A 16810-nucleotide genomic window follows, 5' to 3' on the forward strand; every position below is an offset into this window, starting at 1 on the left:
ATTGTGTGTAGATATATCTATGAATAACCTTCTTAACCTGTTGGAAAGCTAATGATGGAAAATGTTCCCCATAAAAGTATATATATTACAGCTGTGTAAATACATTAAAAAACCCCAAACTGTCAGCAAACTTGCTGGCAGACATATGAATGTTTCAACAAGTTCTCTGTACTCCACATAGCTTCATTTTTATTCTCTACATGGACACACACACATGCACGCACGCACATATATAGACTTAATAACATTTAAAGAGTACAAGACTCTTAGGGGAGCTAATTTTGATCAGTTAGCTCCCCCAAACAAACAAGATCCTGTTGCAGAATACATGCTATGGGATGTGCTGCTTATGAAACACATTTTATAAGCCTTACCTGGTTGCCAGCTGTACAATCCATCAGGCAATCTATGTAATAACCCTAAGACATAAGAAACAGAGGGCCTTTTTCTCTCCTTTCACAACTTCCAGGGGAGAACAAGAGACACCCTAATGATGGCACTGGAGTCTCCCCAAAAATTCCTCAGCAAGAGCAGCTGGGTTTCTTGTGTTATAGTTGCCATAAGTTGCTTGTGTTACGGGCTAGTGGCAAATTTTTAAGGAGCAAGGGAGAAACATGGAGTAGGTGTCTCTAAGTCCCACTGCCCCTTGGAATTACTTCTGGAGAGCGGTGAATGACAAGCTCAGGGCTAAATCTAGAGACACAATCAGTCCTTCATTTTTATAACTGTGTTTAATCAACAAAGTGACTCCTGACCCAAACTTGTACATCCAATATTTCAGTGGAAAAAAAGGGGGGTAAGGGAGGATTTGACACATACTTCTGGTATTTTTAAAAGCTAATAAACTGGTTAAATCTCTATAACTGAGTAGTTATAGTGAATAGTTAGTGTTTTTGGCAAGACTGTTAAGATATATTTACAACATGCAATTGGAAAATAAGCTTGTTATAAATAAACTATTCCCAGTGACAGATTAAGAAAATATTGGATATGTACAAAATGACAGCATTAAACAATGAAAGTATTTCCTGAGGAGCTGAGCCTTAGCAAAAGCCACAGACAAAATATTTTTAGTGGCATTCCAACACTCTGTGTTTCAGAGCCATTTATAACAGAGCTCATTATGAGATATTCCTTTCTGCTACAGGCCACAGCTGGATATACCAAAAAATAACCCTCAGAAAAAAAAAAAAAAAAAAAGATTAAAGAAATATTTACCTATGAGAAAGAGTCACAGTACCTGGCTTTATTTTGTACGGCTAATTTCTCCTCTTCAATCCACCACGTGGGTTCAAGAGAAGAATTTGCCCTTGTGTCTTCAAATCCTCAAGCCCCCGCCTCTCCTGAGGACTGCTATAAATCCTCGGTCATTCCCATCAGCAAGAGCACAGAAATCCCAGAAAAAGGCTTCTGCAGAAGCCTGGCAGGGCATGAGGATACCTGTATGTGCAGGCTTTAATTACCTGCTCCCCAACCATCCTCCTACAGCACAGTAGCTGTGAACCCTCCTACAGCCCATGCAAAATGGATCCTGACTTCAGCTGTTGTGCTGGGCATGAAAACTGGCTTTCAAGTGAGTCATGCTGCTAAAAGCTCAGGTATATTTTCTTGGCTGTTTAGAACAGCTAAATCCAACCACTAAACAAATATCTGTATTATAGCTCTTAGGGCCTAAGATCAGGTGGGGAGGTGGAAGGTGAAAGGAAGAGAGCACAAGTGTGAAAATGCATAGCCTCGAGCAGCGGTGGCTTGAATGCCTTCAGGGCACCAGGAGGAAAATGCTCAGAGGAGGCACTTTGCAGGCTTTGTGAAGGATAAAGACACCATTGCCTGTGAAGCTGGCCTGCAGGTACTGGCCAACTGTGTTACTGTGCAGTGACACCAAAAATGGCATTTGGGCTGCTTCCCCTCGGGCGTGTATCCACCTTAATAACATTAGTGGTGGTCTGCCTTGTCCTTCTGCTCATGACTCAAACCAGAGCTCACCCCTTTTGCTTTTTACACAGCAGTTTTGCCTCCTACCAGGTTATGTCTGCTCCCCTGGGGTTTTCACTTTGTTCCTCCCAGCCAGGGCAGACAGACAGCATCGTTTGTTACTGACCCAGGGAAGACGCTCCAGGGAGAAGAAGTAGGTTGGGAGGAGGCAGAGGGGTACCATTCCTTTGCTCGGGGGACAGCACTACGGAGAGAGCTACATCCAATTTTCCTTCCTTTCGTCTCCTTTCCTATGTGAATGGTGTTGATAGGGTGTGTGTGGGGAAGCCTGCCAGGCTCCTGCAGCTGCCTAGCTGGTTGTGCTCTCCCAGGGAGCAGACATGCAGGTAGAGCTGCCAGCTGGCTTCCCTAGCTGCACTTGCTGTATAAATATGTACGCTCTTCATACATTTGCTGTTCTTTTGGAGAATATTAGTTTTTGGGTCTCTGGCTGATTCCAACCCAGCACACATCAAGTACCATCTTGTCTTCTCACCCTTTGTATGCCCCCCGGTGTGCACACACCCAGCACCAGTTGTATACACAGATGCCTGCAAATCCATGCCATTGTATGAAAGTGAGAAGGCAAAGTAGATCTCTTGGGTCAATTTATTTCTTCCTCTGATCTCTGGGGATGCAAAACATTCTGTAATAGCAAGCTATAGCTTTCTAATAAGAAGTCCAGGTATTCCCTAGGTTGGTTGGTTTGTTTGTTTGTTTGTTTGTTTGTTTCAGATGGCACTTCACTACATCAAGAGTTTATTTAAGATCTTGTACTTCTTCCATAAAAGACCATGGGGATACACTGATGAGCTTTGATGGGAGCTGAATCTTATTCCAGATTTTCAACAAATAAATAAACATCAGTTGTTCTAATCAGGATGATCCAGCTTTTTTGACAGCAAATTTTAGATCCCTTCTGGGCAACATGGAATTGGCAATGGTGGGTCTGTGCTCTAGGAAGGTACAAGAGTATTCATACTGCCAGCTCCTCCTTCCAAAAGACAGAACAGCAGTGATGGCACAACTTCTGAGCTCATAGAAGGATTTCACAGGCCTGTCCTAACCTGTGGTCCTCCTGCTGTTTTGGATGATACAAGCTACATGGCGGAAAATGAGTTTGAGAGTCCAAATTCTTTTATTCCAAGGGAAGTCTAGTATAACTGAGATGAGATTTTTGGCATTTCTACTGGCCTGATTTTGTTTTACTGTCTGGATTGTTTGATGCTATGAACGGCTACACAGTAAGCAAAGCTGTTGCAATGGCCAGAATTTCCTAATGGGATTGTTCCAGCTACTTGAAAACTTAACCAGAAAATCAGATGGTTCCTTACATAAATACATGTACTTTTTTTCCCAAACGGACCTCAGGAGGACCCCTAACTTACTGTAGCCAGGTATATTTGCTAGTTGCATGTTTTTCCCATGAATCATGTCACATTTTTAAGCTAAAGATTTGATAGTAATTGAGGCATGGTTTAGATTAGACAGGAGCATTCAAATCCTATTTGTAGGTAGTGTAAAAACAGTTCCCTGTACGTTTTATTCCCCTGGTACAAAATCTCACTCCTATTGAATAAAATGCAAGAACGTCTCAAATCGGGTTAACTGGATCCCCCGAGGGGTACAGATGAGGGTAACAACAGAAGACTAATGCTTGAGTCCATAAGCCATGTAGAAGCAAAAATGAAACTCAATAGAAAGATTACTGCATTAAACAATAGGTAGGAATGTACATGCTTTCATTAATTTGTATTTACTGTGGGCAGCTACATGGGTATTGTGGTTGAACAACAACTGGAAGATGTTGTCCAGAGAAGTTGTGTGTGGAGTCTCTATCCTTAGAGATATTCAGAACTTGACTGGTCATGGTCCTGAGCAAACTGCTTTAGCTGTGGGGTTGGACTGGATGATCTCCAGCGGTTCCTGCTAACCTCTGCCATGTTGTGATTCTGTGATTTTGTAATTTCAGGGTCCAAAGGAAAGTTTAAGAAAAGATAAAATACACCCTTCTCTAAAACTTTTGCTTTAAAGCTTCCAGCTTACTCCAGGAACAAATAAAAACTTTTGCTTTGTATATTTTTTGCATGGAAAGTTGTAAATATGAAGTGCAGCAATAACACAACATAGAAAAATTGTTGAATGTAAATAACAATTTTTAGGTACATCTTTTCCTTTCTTCCTGGATCTCCTAGTCAAAGTAAAAGGCACAGCATCAGAGGAAATGAGCACTAGAGGATGGGACTACATCCAGAAAGCACTAATTCTTGTAAGCTGGAAGCATAATCAATAACCATATAGCAGAATGGACAGTCACCAGTATTGTACTGCCCTTCGGAAATCTGCTGTTGCAAAAATAGGTATGGTGACTGTCATGTTCAGGACAACTAGCTAATGGGCAATTATAGTCAAATTCCTTCAATTTTCCCTGTAATTAGAGTAATTATATACCCAACTTGCCTATATCCCAAGCTGTGAGCATGCTAGAAAAAGTAATTTGTTTTCATGAAAATCTTATTAAGCTGCATCATCGGTATTAATCTTTCCCTGTTTAAAACTTCGTTATTTCCAATGATTGAAGTCCAATGTATTGTGCTTTTTGTATTGCAAAATCCATCTGTATTTTCCCTCAGGGCAAAAAGTCTGAAGCAGCTGTTAATGGAGAAAGGTCTAACACTATAAATCATTTGAATTTCTCTTCAGTTTGATTCTAAGTAACAGCTGCTTTCGTCTACTTCACAGCACATTATGTTTGTAAAACAATGCAAATTGGGCTGTGTTTCAGTGGTTGTCCTGTTTGTCTGGTGAATGTTAATTCAACATAGTTCTGAATTTTGCTGTCATATTTATTAAGAACAACAGATTCCTACCCTGGGAATTCTCTGTCTGGACATTCTCCACCTTTTGAAGTGTAGTAAGAGATTGACTTGTTGGAATAGAAGATATTTTCTTCCCATGGAAACATACATATCTGAGCAAATTTTTGCTGCTGTATTCCTTGTGCAGTCCAAGGGAACAGAGTGATACATGCTGCATATGACCTTCCCTTCTGCACAGGTAGTTACTGGGTAAACCTGAATGGAACTTCCCTGAAAATATTTACAGTACCTAATAATCACCCAAGTCAGAGTAGCTATTTTTTGCGCAAACATTCTTTATGTGTTTCACTGACACTGAAAGGATAACAATGGCAAGATTTTTTTTTTTGTCATCCGCTTTCATATCATAGAATCATAGAATCATAGAATCATAGAATATCAGGTTGGAAGGGACCTCAAGGATCACCCAGTCCAACCTTTCTTGGCAAAAGCATGGTCTAGACAAGATGGTCCAGCACCCTGTCCAGCCGAATCTTAAAAGTGTCCGGTGTTGGGGTATCCACCACTTCCCTGTAGAGATTATTTCAATGGCTGATTGTCCTCATTGTGAAAAATTTTCCTTCTGTGTCCAATCTAAATCTCCCCAGGAGTAACTTGTACCCATTACCCCTCATCTTTTCCATCCTTGTAAAAAGGGATTCTCCATCTTCTTTGTAGCCACCCTTTAAATACTGGAATGTGGTGATAAGGTCTTCCCTAAGCCTTCCTTTCTCGAGGCTGAACAAACCCAATTCTCTCAGCCTTTCCTCATGTGGCAGGCTTCCCAGTCATTTATTATTTTATATTCAGAAACCTGATATGAAGAAATGCATAATTTCACTTTACTCTTAGTGTATAGCTAGGATTTGTGCCCTTTCCGTTTCCACAGTATTCTTCTAATTTGCTAGTTTTCCCCTAGACAGTTTTAAACAGTTTATATTTCAACTAAGCTTCAGGTAGATGTGACTAACCATATGAGAATACGTTCTGATTCGCTTTCCCCATCTTATGTTCATAAGTCCATACATCTTTGCTTCTCAATGAATTTTGGTTGCTTGTTTCTTTGAAGAGTAGATAATTCCTACCCTAAGCAAAAATATTCATATATGTAACATCCACGCAGGTGACAAAAGTTGTCAAATGCTGTAGTGCTGTCACCATAAATGGTGAAAGTGCATTCATCAAATACATTCTTAACTTTGTTTTTAATGTTTTTAGACATCTAAAAGTAATGCTGTGGCCAATACATGGTCAGGGGAACACTGACAGTCAAGGTCTTGCTGAACTAGTTAAATCAGCACTGCTTTCAAGAAGATATGGCCCCCAATTGCAGAGCTGTCAGAATAGTGCATTTTACTGCACCTCAGCTGTTCCATTTTACAGTCCTGTACATGAGCTTAACTTAGCAATAGAAGTTGTTTTGCAGTAAGACACCAGATTATGACCGGAGCAGCTGAGGTGCAGCAGGTTTTGCTGTATCTGGAACAGGAGCAAGAATTTCTGGCAAAGGGTCAGTAACAAACAGCTGGGATGGGGGAGAAGAGGCAGTAAGGTCTTAGCCACCACAGCTGTTTGCCTAGTGAATGTAAGTCAGAGCCTTGAGAGAAGCATATAGTCAAAAATAGTTGAATAGTTCATGAACCACCTGTAGTCTGAAATACATTCACAGGGAATATGTGTTGAACAGCTGTAAATGGTGACTAAAAGTACCCATATCTGCTCTTGGATCATTTGCACAGAGAAAAGAAGGCGATGTCTGTAGTATAAAGTATTCTTTATAAAGCTCAAGGCCTTGTACCTGGACTGTGAAGCTAAAACATTTTCAATGGAGATGACTTCTTTTGGATGTGTCCTTGTAACCAATATGTCCGTTATCACTTGGCAAAATGCAATCGGTGTGAAATTCTTCTGCAAATGGCACCAAGGCACCTGCCCCTTACAGTGTTGACATAGTTTATTAGGAAATACCACAACAGAAGTTGGAGGATATAGAGGGAAAAAAAAGCTATGACCAGCCAAAATAGGCTCTCAGTGTCAAAATACTTCTTCTGTTTTTTACGCCTGTTCTTCTGATCATTTCCTGACTCTCCTCTACAGAGAAGCACTCACAGCTATTTATTTATTGATTGACATTCATATCTATAAAACATGTGCCCACTGCCCAAGCATCTGCGTGGATTTACATTCACAAAAAGCCTAATAAATAATTCACAACATATTACCAACAACTGCTAGAGAAAAGAGAATCCTGAAGCTAATTAGTATCCGAGAGCACAAAAGCCCTCTAGAAATGTCAGGTCTAACCGATTTCCCCAGTAAGTCTGCTAAGATAACAAGCCCCATGGATTTTCTTAGGAAGAAGCACAGGTAAACAGATAAGCTTTGCCGTGTGCCCTGAAGGCTAGCAGGACTAGCAGTCCATCTGGGAAACAAGTTCTAGAGCTGAGCATTCTTCACAGCAAATATTTTCCCATCCATTACTGAAACTGGAACTGACAACAGAAATGCTCCAGGTGAACTCAATGGCTTAAAAGATAAAGGAAAGGAAAAAAACCAGATCCCAGACCATTTAGGGCTTTGTAGCTTACGCCAACATGTTCAATATTATCGCTTCACAAACAAACTTTATAGAGTACTTTCATAAAAAATGCACTCGGAAGTAAGAGTAAAATGTCCATGGAGTTCATTTATGAAGCAATAAAAGTAAATTAGTCATGGAGCAATAGAATAAGGTAAAATCAAATCAGATTTGTTTTTTTGAACACTTTACAACCTGGAAAATAAAACACAATAATTTGGAAAAAGTTTATGTCATGACAATAAAACCTTTAAGCAGTCAGATACATTATCTTGCATTTAATGTGAGGGTAAGCAAGTTGAAAGCTGTTTAGAAACCTGCAGAACTCATTGACTTATACAGTAAGAATTTGACAGATGAGTAAAATTTATAGAGTTCTGATGATGTGGCCTGGATGCTTATGGCCTTGTGGCATATGCCTACAAGGGACTAAGCTCAAGAAGCTGACCCTGGTCAGAGATTTGAAGGGTTGCTTGGTGGATTGCGTTCCACAAGTGGTGGGGTTCCCTATGTAGTTCAAGCCTGTTGAGTACAATACTATTCTGGAAGCTGCTTTGCTCACCGGCATCCTTAGGAAGGGGAGCCTTTCTTTGTCATGTAGGGATACTTTTCCATACTTCATAACTCTTTGCCCTTTCCCTCACAGAGACCCTTCTTGTCTAGTGGGAAACAACTACATTGTTTGGTGGGGATGAGCTGAACAGCTCTATCACTTCACCAAAAATGGTGGGAACTCTTGATCTTAGATCTAAGTTAGGGTAATTGTGTTGAAGAAACATTTTTCAACATGTCTAAGGGGAGTTTAGACAAGACTGATGAATCTTGGGAGGAAGTATGGAGAATCATTGAGTATATGGGGAGAACATGATGGAAGGCAAGAAGAGGAAAAGTAAACTACTTCTACTTGAACCTGAGAACATTCAAAATGCACAACTGATCAGGACCCAGATAAAATTACAATTCAAGTAGAACATTTTGCTTGCTGTATATCTCCTTCAAGAAGATCTCAGAACTGCTGCTGCCCAATGGCTTGTAAGTTCAAAAATGTGTGAAAATACAAGAATTACCCTCCCCAGTGACATAAACCTCATTATTCCCTCTATTAAACAAAAGGCAAATTCTAGTATTTGTCTTCTCCCATGTCTGCTGACTAAAATCAACACCACAGTGTAGGTGGGGCCAAGATAAGGAGGGCCCACTGAGGGAGGTTGTCTGGTGGAATTTAGCTCTATTTGCTTCCCAGCTCTGTCACTGTCTGTTAGGTTTCTACTCAGCCAGCAATTGTCTTTTGGGCAATATTGATGAGCTTGGAGTTATCTATGCATTTATATTTAGTGCAGGACCATTGCTTAAAAATGCCAGAACAAACTTAGAGCATGGTCAGAGCACTCTTTGTATCCAAGCTTGCGCCTTACTTCATGAGATTATTTATTGCCTGTTTCCTAGAAATAGACCTCATTGTTCTGAGATCACGCCTTCAGAAACACAGATTTTGACCACATAGTTTCTGCTGACTCTAACCTGATATTTCCTGATCACCAGACCGATGGCATCAACACTCTGTCCACATTGCAGGCTTTTCTATTTTATTTGCTTCTTTTTACAGCCAAGTTATCATTCTTACACAAGCAGTAATAGCAGGTAATTGGAGACATGCTGCCTAGCAGTGTGAATAGCACAGGTGTCTTATTTTTTGTTTCTTTCCACTGGAGGCTGGTTCAAGTTGGCACCGGTGCCACCTGAAGTGCAGAGCAGAGTCTGTCACCTGTGCAACCACCATCTGTCTTATCTGCAAATTCAGCAGGGAAGGGCATAGATAAACAAGAGAGGAACCTCTCGGTGAGACTCTTCCTGCCGGATTGCTCCATCAATATTTGAGTATACGGAAGGACCTCACAGGTCCAGATGGGCTTCCAGGAGGGCACCAGCTGCCAGTCCCTCATGAGGAGGTCCTGAAGCACTGGCAACCCCTTTGTGCTTCCCAGCACGCTCCCAAAGCAGACGTGCCGCCCGAGACTTCACAGAGAGAATTCCCCAGAGTCATGAATACAACTCCAGGCTCTTGTCCAGTAGTTTCCGTGCTAGTGAATAAGAAATGATGTGCTGACTGAAGGCTTGCAATTTTAAGGAATATTCACTCCTGATCTCTCTTACTTTTATTTCTTTCTGTGCAGATCGTAACTCCACAGACAGCATATAAAGGGGTCTATGTAGAAGATTTCTACTACCACAGAAACGATAACCGAATCTTTGTTGTGCAGCTCTTTTCTGATCCTCCGTAAAATCTCCTGCTCTTTGTGCTTCAGACTGTGCCACAGACATCCACTGAGTTCAGTGACTTTTCAAATCCAGTCCCAGAGTTTTCCCAAAGGACAGATAAATCAGTCTACCAACACTGTGGCAGACAGAAAAGTAAGCTTTACATCAGTAAATGACATGCACTGTATTTCATAGAATCATAGAATCATAGAATGGTTAGAGTTGGAAGACACCTTAAAGATCATCTAGTTCCAACCCCCCTGCCATGGGCAGGGACACCTCCCACTAGACCAGGCTGCTCAAAGCCCCATCCAGCCTGGCCTGGAACACTTCCAAGGATGAGACATCCACAACTTCCCTGGGCAACATGTTCCAGTGCCTCACCACCCTCAGAGTGAAGAATTTCTTCCTAATATCTAAACTAAATCTCCCCTCTTTCAGTTTAAAACCATTACTCTTCATCCTATTGCTCCACTCCTTGACAAAGAGTCCCTCCCCATCTTTCCTGTAGGCCCCCTTTAGGTACTGGAAGGCCTCTATAAGGTCTTCCCTGAGCCTTCTCTTCTCCAGGCTGAACAACCTCAACTCTCAGCCTGTCCTCATCAGAGAGGTGCTTCAGCCCTCTGACCGTCTTTGTGGCCCTCCTCTGGACTTGCTCCAACAGGTCCATGCCCTTCTTATGTTGGGGTCCCCAGAGCTGGATGCAGTATTTCAGGTGGGGTCTCATGAGAGTGGAGCAGAGGGGCAGAATCACCTCCCTTTACCTGCTGGCCACACTTCTTTTCATGCAGCCCAGGATGTCGTTGGCTTTCTGGGCTGCAAGCGCACATTCCCAGATCATGTTGAGCTTCTCATCAACCAGCACCCCCAATACTTCTCTGCAGGGCTTGCTCTCAATCTATTCCCCAGCTTGTATTTGTACTTGGGATTGTTCCAACCCAGGAGCAGAACCTTGCACTTGGCCTTGTTGAACTTCATGATGTTCACCTGGGCCCACCTCTTGAGCCTGTCAAGGTCCTCTGAGGGGCTTCCCTTCCCTCCAGCATGTTGACTGCACCACGCAGCACCTTGGTGTTATCAACAAACTTGCTGAGAATGTACTCAATCCCACTGTCCATGTCACTGTCTTCCCTCCAGGGCTTTATCCCATGGTAGTCTACCAAGTGGATTCCCAAAGAGGCCAAAGTCTGCTCTCCTGAAGTCCAGGGTAGCAAGCTTACTCTGCACCCTCCTTGCTAACCTAAGGATCTTGAACTCCACTATGTTATTGTCACTGCAGCCAAGGCTGCCCTTGAGCTTCACATTCCCCACCGGCCCCTCCTTGTTGGTGTGAACAAGGTCCAGCATGGCACCTATCCTCATTGGCTCCTCTGCCATTTGAAGGAAGTTACCACTGACACATTCCATGAAGCTCCTGGATTGCTTATGCCCTGCTGTGTTGTCCCTCCAACAGATATCGTGGTGGTTGATGTCCCCATGAAGATCAGAGCTTGTGAATGTGAGACTGCTCCTATCTGTCTATAGAGGGCCTCATCCACTCGGTCTTCCTGGTCAGGTGGCCTGTAGCAGACCCCCACTGTATCATCACCTGTTCCTGCCCCTCCCTTTAATCCTGACCCATAAATTCTCAGTCGGCTCCTCATCCATCCCCAGACGGAGCTCCATGCACTCCAGCTGGTCATTGACATAGAGAGCAACACCCCCTCCTTGTCTTCCCTTCATGTCCTTTCTGAAGAGCCTGTATCACTCCATTCCAATGTCCCAATAATAGGGGCCATCCCATCATGTCTCCATGATGCCAATCAGATCATAGCCCTGCAGGCGTGAGCACATCTCTAACTCCTCCTGTTTATTCCCCATGCTACATGCATTTGCATAGAGGCATTTAAGTTTCTTCCAGTAGGATGCTTGTACAGGGCACTGAATGTCTGGTTTACTGTACTACGCATAATCATCGCTAAGATCAAACAGAATATTCCAGTATTTGAGAGTGTTATGCCATCTACGCTTTTAGAATGGCAAGGACAAGTTAAACTATGATTAAGATCTTTGCTCTTTGTAGAGCCATTTCCAAAGCTCTAGCAAAAACCTTGTAAAAGATACAGGTGCATACTTTTTTTTATCAGTCTTCCGGGATAAAATTAGATCTTGTATAGATCTCTGCACCTCTTGAATGTTCTGAATTCAGGCCTTTTTCCACAAAAGACAAAAGTGATCTTAACTAACTTCACCTTATATAAAGTTAAGTGTATATGAAGTTAAGTGTAATGCCAAAAAGTGGGCAGATGGGCTCCCTGCCAAAAGGAAGGAGGCAAGTCTAGTTGGGAATTTGTCTTATTCTAAACCGGGTGTTTAAGTTATCCTGGCAGCGCACTGCTCTGGAAGAGCCTCTCTTTACTGGGTATAGAGGGGTTCCAGAAAAGATAAAACCTTCTGCTATTTGACAGGAACAATCAGTCCTAGCTCTAATAAGTGCGATCCCTGTTTTACACACCTGGAATATTCCAAGTATTGTTTCTAACATTGTGTCTCTGTTTTACTGGGCCAGATTTAATGGATTTGTACTGTGCAAAGACGTTAGTCATGAGAGGCTACTGACAACAGGCAGTGAACAGTTGGCAAGAATGACAAATTTTGTTTTGCAGTATTTTGTAAGGTTAACAAGAAATTCATTGTGGCAGGAGGCAAGGAGTGAACTTGGTTAAATCCAGTACCGCTGCAGATGTCATCCTGGCTAGAGCCATGTATATGAAAATCATGACCCAAAGTTCACAAATCTTAAGACAACCTCACATGAACTTTCCTAGGCCACATTTAAGTTTTTAAGTTTACAGTTTTGTACCTTACTATTTCTGCAGGAGGCTTCAAATGACTTCTGTATAAGCATCAAGGCTCATGAATTCATTCACCTGGATAAAGATGGAGGAACACATTGACATGAATGCAGTGCATTGATGCATCAAGTACCTTCACCAAGGAAGCAGACCACACTTCAATTTACTCATTAGTGAGTTAACAAAACATAGTAACAGAGGATTTGTTATAATGCATAATGTGAAAATGGGTAAGGATCTGATTCTGAAAATCGCTGAGTGCCTGAAAGGCTGTGTGGAAATGACAGACTCTGTGGGAAACATGAAGTGCTGTGCAAAAGCTGCACTACAAGAGTGTCTGTCATCGTGGCACTGCCCATGAGACTAAATAAATGCAACAGCTGCACTCAGTTCCATTGCTTCTGATTTTCCCTCTTTGGTTTCTAACACTAAACAGAACAATGAAGTTTTGTGCAAACACAATATTTTCTTTCTTTCAGATGCATTCTGATGTATCTGCCAGTGTTTATCACAGTAACAATAAAGAAAAAGGAGATGTAGTATTTTAGTCCTTGCTGCAATATTTCTTTAATCAGGTTATTTGCTACAGGAAGTTCCGTCAAGTGTTAACTGCTGTGAACTACTGAAGTGATATTGCTGCAAACCGGTGCTGTGCAGTCCCAAATACTGTTGGAGGCAGAAGCAATAGATGTAGTGTAACACAGCAATGCTGCGACACAGCTGCTTCTGTGCTACATAGGTTGCATTGTTGGGATGAAGGCTGAGCCGTCGTGTGTCTTCCACCTCTTCTGCTTGTATTTTGCAGAATCTTTCTTCTGCATGATAAGTTTTTTATCTGCACCAAGTGAATATTGTTCTAGCTTGTCTCTTGTTATTGGTGTGATTGAAACTACATATAAAATTTCAACCAGATCTCCAGAGACTGGAGACTGTGTTTCTGTAATATCACGCAGACCATTTTGTATCATTCAGAAACACAGACTAACTTAAGACAAATTCTTAGAACAGGTCAACATTTCCAGTTAAAGCTCTCCACTTGTAAAGCAGCAGAATTATTCCGCCTGTATTTACACATACAATTTTTTATTTTAAAGATAAGACAAGTTAACTGTAGCATGCAAAGTAACACCATCTTTCCTAAACAAAAATTATAATTTACAGGCAGGGTCTCAAATACTTATTCTTCATTGCTGGCAAAATGTGTACTGTTTAAATGGTGACAAATATGTGCAGTTTACTCTCAACTTTCTCCTGGTGATTAGATCTATCTACACTAGCAATTAACCACTTAACTTGTTTTATCACTGTTTGTATTAGGAAATGAGTGAGTCTATTTCCACTTGGATGGCAACAAGAGACGACATAAGTTGGGAGAGCTTCTAATTCTTTCATGCAATATGACTTGTATACTAAACTTGGAAAACAAAATCATCATGAAGCCATTTAGGCATCCATGCTGAGTTTTAAAGTTTCATTTCTGCTTTCATGTGATTCGCTGTGCAAAGACAAGTTTTTAAGACTGCCTCAGTTACTTGGGAGTCATAAAACTTATTTTTAAAGGGAGTTGGGGCATGCGCACTCCGTGCTGTGGCACCCTGTGCAGGGACACACCAGTTGTGGTTTTGGGACCTGAGGCAGTATCCTCATGTAGCAATGTGCCATTCTGTGCAGATGTAGCAACCTATATGGAGCTACTCCAGAACTCTCCCAACTGAGTTTGCTTGATGATACAGACCTGATGTCAAGCACTTACATGACTAAGTATCATTAAAAATCAATGCGATACTCATTTCTGTTTCAAGTAAGGATTTATATTCCTGTAGACTATAGATGCTTCTATTCTTTCATCCTTTTATGGCAAAAAAGCTGTTAGGGACTTCAAGAGAAGCTTGTTAGTATCTTTTATACTGTCCCAATGCTATATGCCCAAAATTAGTAGCAATTATACAGTGGTATGGGATAAATATTTTTCCATGGGTATAATTACATTCCTGTTTATTTTAATTTCTTTTTTTCTGCTTAGTCTGCTTTCATGTATGTCTTTATTTTCTTTTCTAATGCTCTATATTACCTAACTCTGTAGAACTTTACTTTGTGGACCAAAAACATTACATTTTTGAGACCTACCCCTTGATGCACAGGGTGGAATTTCCTTGCTTCCCAAGTGGTGGAGGCTACGTGTCAGGTGGTAACTAGATTCCCTTTATAGTCAAAAGAGAGACACAGGCAGTTTTAGAGTTCACTTCATCTCCTCCCAGAGCAGAAAACTGAAATAGACTTGATGAATAAATTTGCCTTTGGCTCTCTATTGACGAGCAAAGATGTAAATGTCCACTTTCCTCATCTCACATGTGCATGCGTAACCTTAGATGCTATGACTTCTGTTCACTGAGCCTTCTGTAGCAAAATTTTTTGGTAAGCCACTGTTTTTGAAATGTTTCCAATGAGGACAACAGTTGTTAATGTGAATATAAGCCAATAGAGGGTCAGGATGACTCTGTCTGATTTGGGCTAGATACTTATTCAGTCTCCCGGTTTCTTTTATGTGGTTTATAAGATCAGACTTTAAGCAGCAGCTCTTTTGTCTTGTTCCAGCGCCATCCCTATTAAAAACAGTTGCATTCCTGATACAGTTAATATTCCATTTACTAGTGAGCTAAGCATCTTTTTTTTCCACTTATCATAAAGAGAGATTGCTGGCAAGCCTAAAATTAGATCCATCAGTTATGTTTTTTTGTTTGTGAATGTATATGTGCTTGTGATTCCGCCCCTCTGTTCTGCCCATCCGCTCAGTTCTCCTAAGTAGGCAGACACTGAAGCACAGGTTTTAGGTGTCGTGCTCCCTGAAAGCACCAGGGAGGGGAAAGTCTTGCATACTTCAGTACCTAACCTGCAGATGGGGGCAAGGGAGAGAAGTGGAGTGGCAGGGTGGTGTGACCTGCATATATCTATACAGAGATTAAGAACAGTCCACTTATTCCTCCGGGTTTGCTGTGGCCACGGTGCCATGAGGAAAGCTGAATTTTAGCAGTACTGCGCTTTGTCACAGGGGGGAATCTTTGTTCTATAGGGCAGTGGACAAAAATAGCATCCTCAAGTGAATGGATGGTTAAAAACGGGACCTGTCAGTCTTAATCATGTCAGTTTAAACTTGAACTCAGTCTTTCTTCCAAATGTGCAGAGCTATGAATGACACAACAGATTCACATTTAGCTGGTGGCTGGCAACCACAGCATACAGAGGCAGAGTGCAGCTACTGTTTTCTAGCGGTGCAATTGTATTACAGAGCTGCTTAATGTTATGCAGGGAACCCGGAGGGGAAAAAAAAAATAATCACAAAGGGTGTTAAAATCAAGTCTGCTGGGAGGCTCTAATTATAGCTGTTGCACAAAATGTTAAGGCCTGCATGTAAGTCAGCTTCTGCATGTTCGTAGCTTTTGCCAGCACAAAACGTAAGAACTTTCTCTCTCCTCCTTCCTCCATTTCATAGCGGTCTGCAGAAAGGTGGAGGGTATTGTTTATAGAGAGGCAGGATATCAAAATTTTGTTCTGTGTTGCCTATGGTTGTAGAGACTGGAAGAATCATGGGCAGTGTTCAGCCTTGTGCAGGCATGAGGCTACATATTAAAGAAAACACTTAGAAATCTGTGAATCATCCCCCAAGCTCCAGCATATTTTCTAAAAGCACTCCAAGAAGATCTGTAGAGACTTAGAAAAATTGCCAGTACATTTCCAGCACTTTAAAGGCATTCTGAGACATAATAAGAAAGCAACCAAAGCTATAAATTTCCATGGTAGGGGATGCTGTGGGGCATTGATGAAAATTAAGTGAGACGAAATAAGTCTTCATGTACAGACCAGGTAGACCTTAGAATGTTGGGGGTTGGTTTTTTTTTTTTTAATTTGTTTGTTTGTTTGCTTGTTTTTGTTAAAGATCTATTAACACCCCCTGCCTGTTAAAAGATCAAAAGAAAATGGTTGCGATTACGGAGAGGTGAGAAACAGCTCTTTTGTGTTTGCTGGTTTTCAGCACCGGACAGCAGAATGAATGATTAAAACTCGTTTCCTGAAATTAAAATGGTCTGGGGTTTAAAGTAGTGCAATCCTTCCCTGAAACAGAAATCTTTCTCTTGATAGAATGAGAATGATTTACAATTCCTATAAGAGTAGTCTTCCAATAGCAGTTATCCACCCTTTGGTAACATTTATTGGCAAAGCCAACCTCGTATCGTGGCATAGTTATAGCACATATGGCCAATTTAATGAGTTTAAAATTGTGTCTTGCGTATCCTCGCATGTGATGGCAG

This window comes from Larus michahellis, chromosome 1, assembly GCF_964199755.1.
Source record: "Larus michahellis chromosome 1, bLarMic1.1, whole genome shotgun sequence".
Taxonomy (NCBI): Eukaryota; Metazoa; Chordata; class Aves; order Charadriiformes; family Laridae; genus Larus; species Larus michahellis.